This window comes from Lygodium microphyllum, chromosome 1, assembly GCF_053477565.2.
Source record: "Lygodium microphyllum isolate KBCC chromosome 1, Lygodium_microphyllum_v1.1.10, whole genome shotgun sequence".
In the NCBI taxonomy this organism is placed as follows: Eukaryota; Viridiplantae; Streptophyta; class Polypodiopsida; order Schizaeales; family Lygodiaceae; genus Lygodium; species Lygodium microphyllum.
The window spans coordinates 106,576,317-106,595,511 of NC_141135.1; the positions used below are offsets into that span (position 1 = coordinate 106,576,317).

The following is a 19,195-nucleotide window of genomic DNA, read 5'->3' on the forward strand; positions in this document are numbered from 1 at the left end:
AACATTTTTGAATATGTGTATGGGGTCCACTAAGTGATTGATCTTGAGTTCAGTCCAGTACAGAAGACAAAAAAATATAGAGAACCTAACAAACAAACAATATATTATGTAAACAATTCATCATGCTAGATACTTTAAAGTCAATCGAGAGAAATGCACTTCTTACCGACTCATGCCGAGTGGAGGGTGGCTGTCCGCATTAATCCATCTCTCCTTCCAATCTTGAGTGGTCATTCCATTAGTAGGGAGAACATATTTGGGATGGTCAATAGGAAGAAATCGATGATGATTGTCGTAGATAATCTTCTTTAAACATGCCGGTGTCGTATTGCTGCGCATTCGAGGTGTGTAAACCACCCAAAAGTCATGTGTGTGATTTGATACGTTGTACATACTTAGTTGTTATGTTTGCTCTTTCATTCTATGCCGAACAGGGAGAAGAATAAGGAATTTTGGTAGACTGGTAACTCGAGATGCAATCTCATGGGTACACTTATTTCAAGATATGCCGATTATGGGCTTTGTGAGGATGTTTCCAATAATTACAAATGGATGAGGCTTATCAAGTATTTGACAGACTTTCAGAACAAGGGAACGAAGTCAGTTTGGTTTTGAATGCCATACATGTAGGTAAACTTAATGAAGTTGGGACATCATCCCTGTATCTGTTCCTCCCTACTTGTCATGGTGCGCCCCTAATTGGATGAAGAGGGAACTATGCAAGCTTGTGTTGTTTGGTTGGACTGTATTTGAGCCAGACTCCACCATTTCCAATGGGCTAGCTGGTAGTCCGAGGAAGATATAGAAGAAAACCTCACTTGTGACCCAATTGGTCATATCGTGGTTCTGCTGCTTCTTGTCAAAGTTCATTGGTATATGCTGTTGTGACTAAGAAATTGCTTTGATGCAAAGGATAATGATTTGATTAATGACTGGCACTTTGGTCACCATCTTGTGATGTAATGACAATCCAAAAAGATTGGTTTGGACCGTGCTCATATGACAGTGCTTGCTTTCTTTTATCCTTCAACCTATATTTCGGAGGAGGAACAGGGTCTAAAAAAGGAAGAAAAGCAAATGGCTATTTTTGAAAAGGGAGCTTTTTGAATCGAAAAGAAAGAGGGAAAAGCAAGGAGTCTGAAAAAGGGAGAAAAAGGAAGACAATACTCGGCGCAGAAATCTGAGGAAGAGAGAGGATTGGGGGAGAAAGCTCGGAAGGGAAACTGAGTGCTGAAGTCTTGCTGAAGAGAAAGGATTGGAAGAGAAACAGGGAAGATGGCGGAACAGGAGGGAGCATCTGACAGACTTCGCAGCTGCTAAAACGGAACCCATATATGGTATCTTGGCATCCTAGAGCCTGCGGCGGCTCTCTTTGTGTCTCTCCGTGGATCTGCTCAAAACCTTCACCAAATATGATGGTTGGGGATTGAATTGGAATGGGGTATACATCTGAAGCAACATGAGGCATTGGATTACTAGTCATATGCACGCATGTGAGTGTGTTTGCTGTGAGTGAATCTGAGGGGCCAAGATTACAATTCGAGGAAAGGGAGCTATGAAAGAAGGAAAAGTGCATTAAGTGATGTTGCTGCCTGTCTGGTGATACGAATTTTGAGCAGACTCGGGCGGAGCAGATAGCTACACAGCTGGAGTCTGGTAACTTGGAGCTTGAAAACAGTGAGAGAGAGCGTTCTCCTTCTCCACCACCTATTTATGATTCTCTGGGGCACAGAGTCAACACTAGAGAGGGAAGAAAGCGAGAGAAATTGGACATTGAAAGACGTGAAGCTATTGGAGAATGCATGAAGTTAAATCTTTTTTATAAACCCCCATCTGGATTCAAGGCTGTTGCTAAAGAGGCCAAATTATTTATTCCAGCAAAGGAATATCCTGGCTATAACTTTGTCGATTTGATTCTGGGACCTCGTGGAAATACTCAAAAACGAATGAAAGCAGAAACAGGAGGCCATCAATGAAGACTATGGTCCCGACAGACACTTCTTCACGTCGTTGAAGGAATCAGCCCAGAAGGCAAAGGAGTGGGTCTGGACTCCGAGCGAGAAAGAACTCGCGGAGATAGAGAGGAGAAGGCGTTTGCTTGAAGCTAAGGAGAGCAACGATGGTTGAGGCCAGGGATTGCATATTGAATGAAGTTGCAATTGTTGCAGGTTTATTTTTTTTCGGCTTGCCAACAGTGTTTGGCATGTCCATCCCGTATTTCTGTTTACAGGACAGAATGCTCATGTGAAGGATTGATGGAAGGCTACGAAGGGCTAGTTCTAGTTTTTAGGAGTGGAGCAGAATGTTTTGAGCTTGTTGGTGATTCAGCATAGCTTCCATTCAGTGAAATTTATATTAAACTGTTTGACAGAGACACCTTTACAGCAGATGATCCTCTGGGGGCTGCTGTGGTTCCATTGAACAAAGTGTTTGTGAAAGGATTTTTAACTGCCAATCTCTTACAAAGTACTCGGGAAACAAGGACAATCATAGGGAGAAGTCCAAACAGGCTTTAAATTTGATGTCCAAGGTGGAGTTTTAAGACAAATTCAGTGCCTTTGACTACAAAGTTTGGTCTCACAATTGAAGATGTGCTTTCTCTTTCTGCTATCAAGGCTGCTTATTGTTCCACAGGATTTGTTGAATCAATGATTTAAAGAGTTCCAAGAGAAGCTTCATAGGGATACAGACTACATGAAAAATTCGTTGATATGAGTCTTTGTCTTTGTCAAGACGTTTATTGAAGATGCTCCTAATCAGATGTAGCTGATTGTATGTCTCATATTATCTGAAATTGAGCTTTCAAATTGAATCTTATATCGCTAGATTGATCTTCTATCTTGAAATTTATCAAGGTCTTCTGTAGACGCGACTTTACTTTCGAAAACCCTTCGACATCTTTGGTGAACCCGACGTGAAAGCGTCGCACAAATTTCAGGATGGGAGATACTTCAGCCTCTATTTCAGCTTCCTCTACAACTCCAGCTGCCTCTACTTCAGCTCCATCAATGACTGCTGCGTCAAGTACTTCAACGGAGGATCTAAAACAGATTTTGCAGAATATGTCCATGTATATGCAGCTCCAAAATCAGCAAACACAAATGTATATGCAGCAGCAACAACAATTGCATCAACAGCAGTTGTCTCAGCAAAGACAACTCTATTCAGAGCAGGAGAATGCAAATGGCGCGACTAAGGCTATTGAAGCAGTTGAGACTGAGAAGAAGCTATTTGACGGGCGTAATGTTTCAGCATATTTGAAGACATATGAGATCAAGATGGGGTTTTTTGGAGTTCCTGCTGGACTTATGAGTAAGTACTTCCTTCGTCTTGTCACACCTGCTTTGAGGACAAAAGTGACTGATCTTTTTATTCAAAATACACATTGGCAAGATTTTAAGAAGGCTCTAAAAGAAGAATACTTCCTTGAGGACTTTGCTATGGCTACTCGGCGGTCATTCCGAGAGTGGGTCTACATGCCAAACAAGGGTCTTGCTGCTTCGGAGTTGATTTGAGAATTCAAAGAGAGGTATAGTCAGCTTGATGCCATTGAACAAAGAGCATTGGATGTTGAAAAAGTTGAGCTTTTCTTGCAAGCTGCAGATCCTGCTCTTCAAGAAGAATTGGGTGAGCTTCTTGAAGATCGCACAAAGCCTATGGGTCTTAAAACTGATTGGCAGGATGCTCAGGATGCAGTCTCGACTTTGACCAAGAGGAGGATATGGAAGACTCGCTTACAGAATGGTTCCATGACACCTACACCATCATCAGCTCCTATGCCTACTTCTATCCCTGTTATTTCTTCTCCTCCTCAGCCAGTTTCTTGGCCTATGCCAGTGCCTACTATTTCCACTCCACCTATTCCTCCTGTTCCACGACCGATGCCTACACCTTCTGCTCCAAAACCATCCGCTCCATCGGTGCCTACCTCTATTGATGACATAATCAAAGGCATCACAGATTTGACACTTGAGTCAGTCAAAGCGGAGTTGGTGGGTAAGTTGAAGGAGCAGTTTGCTTCAACTGTGCCTACTACTTCTTCTAGTGCTCCTACTGCACCTAGGAGTGCTCCTAGTGCACCTAGGAGAGATCGGAGATGTATTTGGTGTGATAGTACGGAGCATCAGCATTGCAGGGATTGTGACTCTTTCCAGGATGCAAGGAGGCAGAATTTGGTATATTAGGGGCAAGATGGTAAGATTTGGTTGACTGAGACAGGAGCTCCACTTGCTACCAACTTTGGTAAAGGTGGAATGAAGAAGTTAGTGGAGGACATGGCTGCGCGTACTTCTTATGTGACAGCTAGAGGTGATGCTTCTGCATATGGAGTACAGATTGAGAAGGGATCGGAGACTCAGTCCACACTATGGACTTATGCTATGGAGACTGCAAATAAGGGAAAAATTCAGCAAACTGTTTTGACTAGTGCAGGCTCTAGCATCAGATCAGAGACAGGTTGGGACTCGCCTGTTGACAGGTATTCTATTTATGCTTATTTGGCTAAATCTCATGGTGCAGATGTATTTGTTGAGGAGAAGCGTAAGAGGGATGAAGAAAATCCAAGTGCAACTAAGAAGACTAGAGGGGGTGAGTTTGTTACTCCACCTACTGCAGGACCGTCTTCAAGACCAGGGCCAGATCGACAGATGGAGGATGCTCAAAAGAGAGAAAAGAGGCAAGAGCCTAGAGAGAGAAAGCAGCCAGGATTCAGATTGATGTCCGATATTGAGACATCTACAGACATGAAGAAAATCTTTAATGATAAGATACTTGGCAGTGAGGTGACTTTCACTATTTCTGAGATTTTGGGCATCTCAAAAAGAGAGTTTCAGGATCAGTTTCAGGAGGTCCTGAAGAGGAAGAGACATGCATTGGCTACCACTGACACACAGGGAGTTTTGATTGGAGAGTTGGATGAGGCTGATGATGAGGTTATGGTTGATAATGCTTCTGTTTTTCCGCAGGTAGAGAAGAGGGTTCAGCCTATGCATTATGCTGAAATTGATGAGCCTGTTTTGATACCGCGTAGTCACTTTTCGCGGAGCCATTGGGCTAGGGCAACTACAGAGACGATGGTAAAGGTTGGTGAAAAATAGGTGCCTTATGTTGCATTGGTTGATCATGGTTCAGAGATTAATCTCATAGTACATGGAGTTTATGAGAGTAACAGATGGCCTATGGATGTAGAGCATGGGTGGCGTATAAGAGCCGCCAATAACACTGCAGGTGATTTATATGTTGCTTGCCCTAGTGTCAGGGTTTCTATTGGTGATGTAGAGGAGGATTTTCATTTCTTTGTGCACGATTCATGCTCTTATCCCATAATTCTTGGTCAGCCATTCATTACAGAGATGCGCATGGAAACAAAGGTCATGGATGATGGATCTGCTTATGCACGGATTCGCAGTAAAGATGGTATGAGAGCAGTTCAGTTTATGACTGTATGTGTGAACCATGTTAGAAACAGAGATACTCTTTGAGATGCACCCTTGCCCACTGTGAGGGATTCGGGTTTTCATTAGGTACCGCTGTTTCGCGAGACGACGGTGGTACAGAGGAGAGGAGATTGGAGTTCTCGCCTCCTGGCAACAGCAGTGTTTTCTCCTCCGGTTATGTGGGGATTTCAGCAAACAGTTCGATGAGCTATCAGAAGAATTCTAGGTTGCCTAGAGCTGCCAGGCGGTATATATGCAGGAAGGAGAAAAATTTGAAAAATGCAGGAATTTTGGAGGATGATGAGCACATAGATGGTATGTATGACAGTGTGATTTGTGCAGATACGATGGCAGAGATGGGAGATATGCTAAAAACTGATATGCTGAATTGTCATGGTAATGTATTAGTGCAATCCCTGGACATGTTTAATGAAATTGTAGATTTTGTGTCACAGATTGAGTCAGAGGCTGAGGAAACTCAGCAAAGAGTGTTGAATGCTGAAGAAATTCAGCAAACAGAGTTTCCAGCTGGTTATGATCAGCTTTCAGAGAGACAGAGGGCTGAAAATTTTCAGCCAACAGAGTTTACTGCTGAAATATTTCAGCATTCAGAGTTAGGGGCTGTTTCTATGCAGTCCATAGAGCAGAGGGCTGAGAATATTCAGCCATTGGAGTGCAGAATTGCTGATTTACAGCAAGGTTTATGTAATGCAGAAGAGCATAATGAAGCCAGGGTTGACACGAAATACAAAACTGTGGATAAGAAGGTGAAGCCGGTTGCTGTACCGCTTCCATTTGACATTGATCAGCAAATAGAGAGGGCTGCTAAACAGCAAATTTTGAGGAATCCGGAGCATATTGGTCATAAATTTTCAGCAGAGATACTTGCTGAATTGAAAATTGGAAATGGTGATTTCTTGTTACCCATAGAGGAGAAATGCTTTCAGGATATGCTTGAGCATCATGGAAGGGGATTTGCTTTTTTGCCACATGAGATTGGATGTGTGAATCCTGATATTGTTGCTCCTATGGTCATCTTTACTATTCCTCATATTCCATGGAATCTCCGACCTATTCCAGTGCCTAAAGCACACTTGCCAAAGCTGATTGATTTATTGAATGAGAAAATCAGGATGGGAATCCTTGAGCCTTCATCTGCACCATACTCAAACAGGTGGTTTACAGTTCCAAAGAAGAATGGTACTCTTCGATTTATTCAGGACATGTAGCCAGTGAACAGAGTTACTATCAGGAATGTTGGTATAGGTCCAGTTGTGGATGAGTTTGCAGAGGCATTTGCTGGACGTGCCATCTATTCTTTGGGTAATTTGTATTCGGGTTATGATCAGTTTCAGCTGGCTTTGGAAAGCAGGGACATAACCACCATGAGAACTCCTATTGGGCTTGTGAGGATGTGTACCTTGCCTCAAGGTGCCACTAATTCTGTTGCGCATATGATGAATGCCATGCATAAGGTCCTTCGTGATTACATACCTCAGCTTACTATGCCTTTCTTGGATGATGTGCCCATTAAGGGGTGTGCAGAAGAAGAGAAGAATGAGAGCCTAAATGAGCAGGGATGCAGATACTTTGTGGCTGATCATATTTCAGCATGTGAGAAGATTTTGGCCAGGTTAGAAGAAGTGAACTTGACACTTTCAGGGCAAAAATCTGTTTTTGGAGTGAATGAGGTTGTCATTGTTGGGCATATGTGTGGATATTATGGCAGGAAACCCTCACCTGATAAGGTGAATGCTATAGGCAAGATTGCAGAGTTTTGTTCTACTACTTCAGAGGTACAGAGATTCATTGGTGCTTGTGTGTTTTATATGATTTGGATACCTCATTTTGCACACATAGCAGATTGTTTGTATCAGTTGCTTCGAAAGGGGCAGAAATTCTATTGGGATGAGAGTCACACTAGAGCCATGCGAAAATTGAAGAAGTTATTGCAAAATGCTCCTACTCTCAGAAAAGCGGATTATAATTGTGATAGGCCTATTGTATTGACAGTTGACACTAGTCCAATTGGTATAGGTTGGGCTGTGGGTCAAGATGATGCAGATGGAAATAGGTATGCTATTCGGTTTGGGGCGAAAGTCCTAAACGAGAGACAGAGGAGATATCCGCAAATCAAGAGGGAGTTATTGGGGATTGTTACGGCTCTCAAATGTGACAAGGAGTACTTTATTGGAGCTTCAGTTGTGGTAGAGACAGATTGCTTGCCATTGATTGGTATGATCACGAGTTGCTCTACTCCAGATATAGCCATGTTGAGATGGATTGCATACATCAAGTCATTAAATCCGGAATTTAGACACATAGCAGGGAAGGATAACCTAGTGGCAGATATGTTATCTAGAGCCAGATATGATGATGAGGAGACTCTACTTGCAGAAGAGGATGATGCAGAAATTTCAGCCACTATGGTTGATCATGTTTGTCATGTTTATGATATTGTGGCTTTCACAGAAGAACTCTATATTGGAGATTGGTTGCAGATTGGCAGGTACCTTAGTACACTAAGCAAAAGAGATGAATGGACAGATGAAGAGTTCAAGAAGATCAGAAGGAAAGCCTATGGTTATTTTCTCAAGGACGGATTTCTTTGGAAGCATCCGAAGAAAAGAGGCGGATTACCTTTGCGGGTTGTCTGCGATAGAGAGACACAGTTACAGGTGATGAGGGAGTTTCATGAGAGTCCTTGGGCTGGTCATAGAGGAGTATGGGCTACTTATGAGAAAATCAAGGAGAAATATTGGTGGAAAGGCATGTATAGAGATGTTTCTCACTTTGTTGAGACTTGCAGAGACTGTCAAATGTATTCAGTAGTGCGTCATAGAGATGAGCTTCATCCGACCTATCCGCTATGCATTCATTATAAGTGGGTAGTTGATTTGGTTACCATGCCTATGGGTCTATGGCAGATGAGATACATTGTTTTGGCTAGAGAGGATCTTACCAATCATGTTGAGGGCAGATCTTTGAGAACGAAGACCACTAGTGCAGTGTGTAAGTTCTTATTGGAGGAAATTTTTTGCAGGTATGGTTGTGTGGGTAAGATCACTGCGGATCGTGGTGAATTGGATGCAGATGAAGCTAGGGAGTTTTTCTCTCAGCTAGGAATCAAGTTGGCTCTAACCACATCATACAATCCAGAGGGAAATGGAAAGGGTGAAAGAGGGCATCCGCCGATAGTGAAAGCATTAGCCAAAGCATGCAGAGGACGGATTGGAGAATGACCGAGACTTCTACCATTTGCTTTATGGGCTGATCGTACGACTCATAGTGTTACCACAGGATATATGCCTGCAGAGTTGATGTATGGTCAGAAACCTGTTATGCCGATTGAAACTTGTGTTTTGACTTGGTCAGTTTTACCTTGGCAGGAGGATTTGACGAGAGAGGAGCTCTTAGCTCTTCGGATTCGACAGTTGGAGAGGAGACCTGAGGATATTCAGCTAGCTACTGACAGGTTGAAGGTTGTTAGACTAAGGAATAAGGACAGGTTTGACAGCAGGCATCGCTTGCGGCCAAGAGCAATAGAAGAGGGAGATTGGGTATTGGTCTTTGATAGCAGCCTTGAAAATCAGCATACTGCACTTTGGAAGATGGTGAAAAGATGGTTTGGGCCGTACATAGTCAGACATGTCTTTGATAATGCAACATATGAGCTGACAGAATTGGATGGAATAATGCTTAGAGTGCCTATTGCTGGAAAAAGAATCAAGATTTTCAAGAAAAGAGATGATGAGGATTATGCATTGGAAGAATTTTCAAGAGAAGAGCAACGACAAGAAACTCCAATGGAAGAGACATATGATATGGCTGAAAATCTTGTTGATCTACCGGAAATGCATAATGAAGAGATTGATATGTTTGTGAATCTTGATGATAATGATCATGGGTAGTTGGCCCATCCGGAGGATGCGCAGGATTAGAGGGGGTGGATGTCGTATTGTTGCGCATTCGAGGTGTGTAAACCACCCAAAAGTCATGTGTGTGATTTGATACGTTGTACATACTTAGTTGTTATGTTTGCTCTTTCATTCTATGCCGAAGACAGAGAAGAATAAGGAATTTTGGTAGACTGGTAACTCGAGATGCAATCTCATGGGCTACACTTATTTCAAGATATGCCGATTATGGGCTTTGTGAGGATGTTTCCAATAATTACAAATGGATGAGGCTTATCAAGTATTTGACAGACTTTCAGAACAAGGGAACGAAGTCAGTTTGGTTTTGAATGCCATACATGTAGGTAAACTTAATGAAGTTGGGACATCATCCCTGTATCTGTTCCTCCCTACTTGTCATGGTGAGCCCCTAATTGGATGAAGAGGGAACTATGCAAGCTTGTGTTGTTTGGTTGGACTGTATTTGAGCCAGACTCCACCATTTCCAATGGGCTAGCTGGTAGTCCGAGGAAGATATAGAAGAAAACCTCACTTGTGACCCAATTGGTCAGATCGTGGTTCTGCTGCTTCTTGTTAAAGTTCATTAGTATATGCTATTGTGACTAAGAAATTGCTTTGATGCAAAGGATAATGATTTGATTAATGACTGGCACTTTGGTCACCATCTTGTGATGTAATGACAATCCAAAAAGATTGGTTTGGACCGTGCTCATATGACAGTGCTTGCTTTCTTTTATCCTTCAACCTATATTTCGGAGGAGGAACAGGGTCTAAAAAAGGAAGAAAAGCAAATGGCTATTTTTGAAAAGGGAGCTTTTTGAATCGAAAAGAAAGAGGGAAAAGCAAGGAGTCTGAAAAAGGGAGAAAAAGGAAGACAATACTCGGCGCAGAAATCTGAGGAAGAGAGAGGATTGGGGGAGAAAGCTCGGAAGGGAAACTGAGTGCTGAAGTCTTGCTGAAGAGAAAGGATTGGAAGAGAAACAGGGAAGATGGCGGAACAGGAGGGAGCATCTGACAGACTTCGCAGCTGCTAAAACGGAACCCATATATGGTATCTTGGCATCCTAGAGCCTGCGGCGGCTCTCTTTGTGTCTCTCCGTGGATCTGCTCAAAACCTTCACCAAATATGATGGTTGGGGATTGAATTGGAATGGGGTATACATCTGAAGCAACATGAGGCATTGGATTACTAGTCATATGCACGCATGTGAGTGTGTTTGCTGTGAGTGAATCTGAGGGGCCAAGATTACAATTCGAGGAAAGGGAGCTATGAAAGAAGGAAAAGTGCATTAAGTGATGCTGCTACCTGTCTGGTGATACGAATTTTGAGCAGACTCGGGCAGAGCAGATAGCTGCACAGCTGGAGTCTGGTAACTTGGAGCTTGAAAACAGTGAGAGAGAGCGTTCTCCTTCTCCACCACCTATTTATGATTCTCTAGGGCACAGAGTCAACACTAGAGAGGGAAGAAAGCGAGAGCAATTGGACATTGAAAGACGTGAAGCTATTGGAGAATGCATGAAGTTAAATCTTTTTTATAAACCCCCATTTGGATTCAAGGCTGTTGCTAAAGAGGCCAAATTATTTATTCCAGCAAAGGAATATCCTGGCTATAACTTTATCGGTTTGATTCTGGGACCTCGTGGAAACACTCAAAAACGAATGGAAGCAGAAACAGGAGGCCATCAATGAAGACTAAGGTCTCGATAGACACTTCTTCACGTCGTTGAAGGAATCAGCCCAGAAGGCAAAGGAGTGGTTTTGGACTCCGAGCGAGAAAGAACTCGCGGAGATAGAGAGGAGAAGGCGTTTGCTTGAAGCTAAGGAGAGCAACGATGGTTGAGGCCAGGGATTGCATATTGAATGAAGTTGCAATTGTTGCAGGTTTATTTTTTTTCGGCTTACCAACAGTGTTTGGCATGTCCATCCCGTATTTCTGTTTACAGGACAGAATGCTCATGTAAAGGATTGATGGAAGGCTACGAAGGGCTAGTTCCAATTTTTAGGAGTGGAGCAGAATGTTTTGAGCTTGTTGGTGATTCAGCATAGCTTCCATTCAGTGAAATTTATATTAAACTGTTTGACAGAGACACCTTTACAGCAGATGATCCTCTGGGGGCTGCTGTGGTTCCATTGAACAAAGTGTTTGTGAAAGGATTTTTAACTGCCAATCTCTTACAAAGTACTCGGGAAACAAGGACAATCACAGGGAGAAGTCCAAACAGGCTTTAAATTTGATGTCCAAGGTGGAGTTTTAAGACAAATTCAGTGCCTTTGACTACAAAGTTTGGTCTCACAATTGAAGATGTGCTTTCTCTTTCTGCTATCAAGGCTGCTTATTGTTCCACAGGATTTGTTGAATCAATGATTTAAAGAGTTCCAAGAGAAGCTTCATAGGGATTCAGACTACATGAAAAATTCGTTGATATGAGTCTTTGTCTTTGTCAAGACGTTTATTGAAGATGCTCCTAATCAGATGTAGCTGATTGTATGTCTCATATTATCTGAAATTGAGCTTTCAAATTGAATCTTATATCGCTAGATTGATCTTCTATCTTGAAATTTATCAACGTCTTCTGTAGACGCGACTTTGCTTTCGAAAACCCTTCGACACCGGCCTAGAGGAAACTAGAGAGGAACCGCAAATAGGACATGCATGATATCCTGATGTGGTTAAACCTGAACAAACAAGTGAATTAATAAAACGCAATTGATTCAAGTCTTGAATTTCAAATATAGAGTTATATACATGTACGTGAACACTCTCCGTATCATGGAAAGTCATGCATGGTCCACAATAACATGGCCTTCAATGTGAAATCTCTAGAGGATGCAGATGCAGTTGTATCTTGCACCTCAATACCCTTCCATAACATTTCTAACTCTTCAATCAAAGGCTCTAAGTAAATGTCCATGTTTTTTACCTTGTGCTTTCTAAGAATCAGAAGGGAAAACATTACATGTCCCTTTTTAATTGCCATGGATGGAGGAATATTATAGTTCACCAATACCACTGGCCATACACTGTATGATGTGCTTTTGATGCCAAATGGATTGATTCCATCCATACCTAAACCAAATCTCAAATTTCTTGGCTCTTCTTTGAAAATGGGCCACAAATTATCTATATGTTGCCATGCGGGTGTGTCTGCAGGGATCCTCCATTTTCCATCACTTGAACGATGACTCGCATGCCATGACATGAGCTTTTCAGTAGACTTACACTTGAACATAAGTTTTATATGTGGAACAATCAGAAAATATCACAAAACCTTATGAGACACATCCATTGACTTCATCTCCACTTCGTAACTTGATTCGCCACAAACAGGACACTCTCGTGCGAACTCATGAATCCCACGAAATAAGACACAATCATTGACACATGCATGGATCTTGACATAATCGAGGCCTCCCAGAGATGTCAAGTAATGTCTTTCTTGCTCTCTCTTAGTTGGCAATTTGTTTCCTTTTGGAAGCATTTGTGATAATAACCTACATATATTTTTAAAAGTGAGTTAAAAAACCACCAACATATATTTCTTTCTGATTTCAAAATAGAATAATTAATATTATGATTCATAAGCCAAACTGAATTGATACCTACTTCAATAACGCATCCAAACTGACATTACTCCATCCATAAATTGTTTGCAAGTTCAGTATCTCGAGGGACGCATGATGAATGGAGTATGTACAACCTTCATACAACGGAGTAGATGATACTACGTATAGTGGATCATCTGGCTTCATAGAGTGACCTTCTCACTGAACCGGTTGTGAAAATAGATGGTGTACCATGTTGTCCAAAATCTCATCCTCTACGACTTGATGCGGCATTTCATGAGGGCTACTATCATGGTCCTCAGTCTCCACTCTTCTTGAAGACTCTGCCTTCCTGCGTCGATGTTTTGCAGCCTCTTGACGCTCGGGAGGGAGCATCTGAGGATGTGGCGCAGCATCCTGCTCAACCACAAAAGGGAGTTTCATGTACGTTGATATATATTGAGTAATATAGACTAGCAATCTTAGTATTTTAAAAAGACAATGAATATTGGTGATTTTTCTCGGTTCCATTCTCCATACAAGCTAAGGTGTGACATTGCAATTCAACGTGCTCGAAAAATACACCCTCGACAACGATCACACATGCATTTAATTTTTCATCGTAGCCATGCATCTCGATTATGAAGACGTAATGTTTCATCCTCACTTGAGGATGTGCTCATTGACTCATCAGCATGCACCGCACTAGGTGATGACGACGACATGATTAAACCTAATTCATGACAACATCAAAATATTTGTCATTCATATGTTTACATAAAAACTTCAAGCTAGCCTATTAATTATCCTAAGATCTCAATTTTAAATACACAAAACTCATCATAAATACATTAAAACTTATGATAAGAATTCACTATAAAAAATTATCTTAAAAACAAAAAATATGATAAAACTTAAATGCGCGTCTATATCTGTGTTTACGTACGCATCTAAATTAGCGTCTATTTGGGCATCTACGTTCGCGTCTATATGTGCATTTACGTAAACTTAGACACGCATATACACGCCAAAATAGACGCACATGTCAAAATTCAAAACATACTTAAATCATTTCTTTTTAAACTGCGCCAGTCCTTTCTTGCGTTTTTTGCGGTTCTGAAGCTCGAGTTTAGCCGACATGCAGTCTCTTCATGCCTCACCTCCTCATGACTCACCTCTTCTTTCATTTCAAACACACAAGAAGGAAAAAAGGAAAGCCAAGGAGATGAAGAAAGAGAAAACAAGAGAGAGGAGAACAAGAGGAAGAAGAAGCAGCAAGCAAGCATCAAGGGAGAGTAACTTACCAAGGAGAGGAAGAAGGAGAAGGAAGAAGCGCTACCACCCACCACACAAAACACCCAAGGTGAGTCCTCTTTCTCTCTCTCTCTCTCTCTCTCTCTCTCTCTCTCTCTCTCTCTGTATTAGGATTTGTGTATTAGGATTTCTGATTCCATTAAGTATTGCATTTTGTAAATCATGAATGGCGGTCAGTCGGACTGAAATCAGCTGACTGAGCGCGTCTGGCAGTGCATCTACATTTCAGTGTAGACGAAGGAATAGAAGCAAAGTAATATTTTCTCTCATTGCATCTGAGGCCGCGTCTCCTGGCGCGTATACTCTGTAGCCTACACGTGATGATACACGCACGTGACAGAAGCATTGACCTAGAAACCGCGTCTGATAGCGCATCTATACTGCATCTCGGATGCGGATATAGACGTGCTCTGGACAGAGGGTTGACTTTAGGGACGTGTCTGAGAGCGCGTCTATCCTACAATTTAGATGCGGTTATACACGCGCCAATGCCAGCTCTGATAAAACACAATTTTCATTGCTTAAACAATATATTTTTGCAATGATGAATGTGACCAATCCCATGTTTGTGTTTATCAATTTTCTTGTTTATGAGAAGCATTAGCACTTCAGTTTTATGCTCAATGTCTAAAGAAAGCTAGATTATTAGCACTTTCAAGTGCCATGAGAATCCATGTATTTTTTCTATGTGTGAGCATCAAAAGCCTTCTCTTACGTAATGATTCTAGGCTCACTGAATGATTTTTCATCATTAACGTTGGATTGGATCAATGATTATGACTCTTTGAAAATGTTTAGGTGTGGATGAAGGTAATATATGATTTTTTGTATGCAAACAAATTTGTCTTTTTCCTGTGTTTTTTTTACAGATGTCGTATCTTGGTTCATCTAGTAATGACCTGGATTCAGATCGCATGAATGATACATTGGCCTTGTTTGGCATGGGGGTCAATGCATTTTTTGGAGGTTTTCCTAGTAGGGAAGACTTCATGGGAGAGATGACCAGACACCTTGGCCACTCTCCCACAGCAAACGAGGTATTCAGCGTCATGTCTGGAATGCCTCTGATGCCTTTGCCTAGCACTACTTCCCAAACTCCAATTGCAGGTACTCCACGTGCAGCACCTGTACATGCATCGGCTGAAGCACAAGTGTTAGCCGACGCACGTGCATCTGCAGAAGCACATGCATCCAGCGAGGTAGAGGGTAGTCGACAGAGAGGGAGGAGGGAGAGTCAAGGGGGAGGACGAGACTTGTGTGGGGGTTGCCTAGGAGGTGGCGAGCGATCACCCTCACCAGTAGATTATGTAGAGGAGTCTGTACGCCAATACTATAGAGTTACAGATACTGGTGGCATCTTCCATGATGATGAGGGAAGGGATGTAATGGCGTACATGAGGAGCATCGTGCATGCGATGCATAAAGATTGTTTCGTCTACTTCAAAAATCAAAAAAGCGGCTTGTGGCAGGAGGTGTTGAGGGAAGTCCATAGGAGATACCCAAATCTTGAGGGTCAGCGATTCTCGGATGATTGGAGACGCACAAAAGTGAGGGATTTGCTTCACAACAAAAGATCCCACCTCATGACACGCGCCAAGGACTCACTGCGGAGGCAGGAGGAGGGGCGTGGAGCCTATAGCCAACCACCTATGTGCCACCGCATAGAGTGGAAAAAAGCCAAGAAGAAAGCAGCAGAGAAAGTGAAGAGTCGCCAACACGCAGAGGCGCGACGGATCCAAATGGAAACCATGGAATCGTCGCATTACGGATTGGGCGGCAGAGAGTCGTGGGAGGCGGAGTTTGTAAGGATATTTTGATTTCTAGTTTTTTTAAATTTATATTTCTTTCAATTATTTATATAATGTGATCTAATATATTGTGTCTCATAATTGTTTGTATATATTATGATTGTTTTGCAGACTACTATCGTTGGTAGGATACCTACTCCTAGAGAGGTAGGTTACCATCGAGGCCATAACCGTGCAGCCACATGGCTTCACTTCTATGAGGAGTGTCTCATCACTGAGGACCAATACAACTGGGCTATGAGGATTCGACAGCCAGAGGAGGTATATTTTTCTTACTTTCCTATTAAAAGTATAGCTAATTATAACATTTTCTCCACCATGTTTACGTAAGCAACCTTGTTCTTTTGTGTGTGTAGGCGAACCCGGATGTGGAGCAAAGCGAGGAGGGGGATAGCAACGCTAGTAGCCATGGTGGTGCTAGCGAAGATGTTTTTCTTCAGATTCGTAGAGGAGCACCATACCTCCTCTATGGCCTTGTTTTCTTATATATATATTATCCATCTTTGAGCCTACTGCTTGCAGCCATGCTTTAGGTCACAAGCACTTAAACTCCCCATGTAAATGCTTTTGATCTATAATGAATACATGGACTTTTATTTTCAATTCTCGTGCTTTTAGATCCATTGTCTTTTTTCCAAATGCACAATCTGATGTATGGGAGGGAAAAAAAAAAACCAGAGACCATGTGGTTACACCCGCTAGATAATTCAAATTTAAAAATGAAATTAAATATCTTTTTTTAAAAATGAGATTTTTTGTTTTCCATTCGCGTCTATGAGTGCTTGTAAAAGCGCGTCTACAGGCGTCTAATTTGCCACATAGACGCGCTGGTAGACGCACATAATAAATTAAATAAATAACAATTTTGGTTTTTTTTTGCACTTATATTCACACGTGTATATGTGCATCTATTGGGCATCTATTTTTGCGTGTAAATTCCTTTATACATGCGATAATAGACACGAGGCTATAGACGCGCAAATAGACGGGCTGATAGAAGCGCCCGTAAGATTTTCTCTATATTCAAAAATCGCGTCTAAGAGGCCTTTTTGTTGTAGTGTTGGATATCCACAACCACTAGTTTCTCACAAGCTCACACCTAATCAAACACTTGGTAACTTTTGTAGAAATCTTGACAAAATGAAACATTGATTAATTACTAGAATTGAGCTAGATCTAAGTAAGCACCTTTTTTTCATATTCTACAAGTAAATTTGGATCCTTGATTCCACACATTAAGCCAAACTATGCATAGGCTAAATGGTATTTACCACATCGTAGGTTATCATCCTGTTGTGCATCCACTTGTGAAAAACTTGGGAAGAAGGACGTGAGTTAGATGTTTTGAGTGGTTGAAGCCAGTATCACTATCAATATGTTTTGGGTTTCTAAGTACAGTAGCATATACAATTGTTTATATCTTGTATGGTGGATGAACAAAGAGCAAGAGGTGCCCATGCCTATGTCAAAGCCTCATATGCACTTTGACAATGGTTTTGGGATACTCTTTATGGTTGGAGGAGTTGGGGCAATGACATAAAATGGATTGAATGACATTAAATCACAACATCTTCTCGGTGATGGGGGTAAGCTAATGTTTCATTCGCTATTCACTCTACCATCTCGAGTATTGGGCTGTTTAATGGTACTCCGCCATGCGTGGTGAATGGGTGCCACCCATTGATACATTGGACGTCAATTACAAGAAGGTATACATCTTGCAAGGTGTTTACATGGATGGGTGAATAAACTTTTGTGGGTTTAATGCAAACGTTTAGGTAAAGAAAGACTATTGTTAGTCTTAGAGGCTTTAATGTGCATGGAGAAAAACAATTTAAACAGAAGAGCGGTGATTTAAGGTAAGGCCGAGGAGGCTATTATCGAAAAGCAGGCGGTCGATAGCTGCTACAGTTGGGGGTGAAAATCAATGCAAGTCAGTGTTTTCTTTGCATGGAGTCTCTGTGGATCGAATGGATAGCTAATCCTCATTAGTACGTAGAGATAAATCAATATGGAAGTTTACTCGACGTGGGAGAGAGAAAAAAGTGATGTTCCATGAGGGTTGTAGCAGCTTCAAGCTTCTTATGGTACTGATTCTTCCAAGGCCATAAATTATACGACGTTAGCTAAAGAGTCTAGCATATGACAATATCCATGATTCCGTTTACTCATGCCATTGATTCTGTGATAGCTTTGTGAAGATAACAGTGTTCGGTGTGTAAAAGAGAAAGGAGCCTCTTCGTATAGTGGCATGACAGGGCAGCAGACTGTGATAGCTTTTGTGAAAATAACAATGATTCAGTGTGCAAAAGCCTGAAAGGAGCCTCTTCGTATACTGGCATGACAGGGCAGACCCACAAGTCTATAGTGTAGTCGAAGGTGACAGAAGCGTGTAGCTACAAAGTGCATAATTGAAGAAGGCTTTTTTCTACTTGGCAACTTTTACTGATTGGTATGGCGGTGGACAGAAGCGCAGATTTCCTGGGGATTAAAGTGTTGGTGGTGCAGAGGCTGAGGAATATAGTTGGAGGAGGTCATCATCACACAGAAAGCTCCTTTCTTGATTCTTACTTGTGAGTCGTCACCTGATTAATGGGGGATGAGGACAGAGCCTGCACTCGATTGGAGGAGAGGTTTTTGTCATTTTAATAGCACCCTACGACTACTTTTAATCGGGAAGAATTAGAGACTCTGAAGAGGGGAGGCCATCATCATGTTTATCCTGCAAAGGAGGAAAAGCATCGTTTGAAGACAGGGATGACAGGCCGGAGAGTGAACCAGAAATTTGCGTTTGATGACAGTAATTGCAGTTTGATGACAGTAATTGCAGTATTTGGGAAAAAGACAATGTATCTTACGGGCACGAGAATTGAAAATAAAAGTCCATGTATTCATTATATATCAAAGCATTTACAAGGGAGGTTTAAGTGCTTGCAACCTAAAGCGTGGCCGCAAGCAGTAGGCTCAAAGAGATATCATACATATACAAGAAAAGAATGCCTCATGAGGAGGTATGGTGCTCCTCTACGAATCTGAAGAGGAAACATCCTCACTAGTACCACCATGGCTACTAGCGTCGTTATCCCCCTCCTCGCTATGCTCCACATCCGGGTTCGCCTACATACACAAAAGATCAGGGTTGCTTACATAGACAAGGTGGAGAAAAAGTTACAATTA

The 19,195-nt window shown here is 41.9% G+C and overlaps 1 pseudogene; it reads left to right on the forward strand.

Moving 5' to 3' along the window:
• The first annotated feature begins 2,119 nt into the window (after positions 1 to 2,119).
• Positions 2,120 to 11,042, forward strand: LOC148041504 (splicing factor-like protein 1 pseudogene; annotated as a pseudogene).
• Positions 11,043 to 19,195: the final 8,153 nt, after the last annotated feature.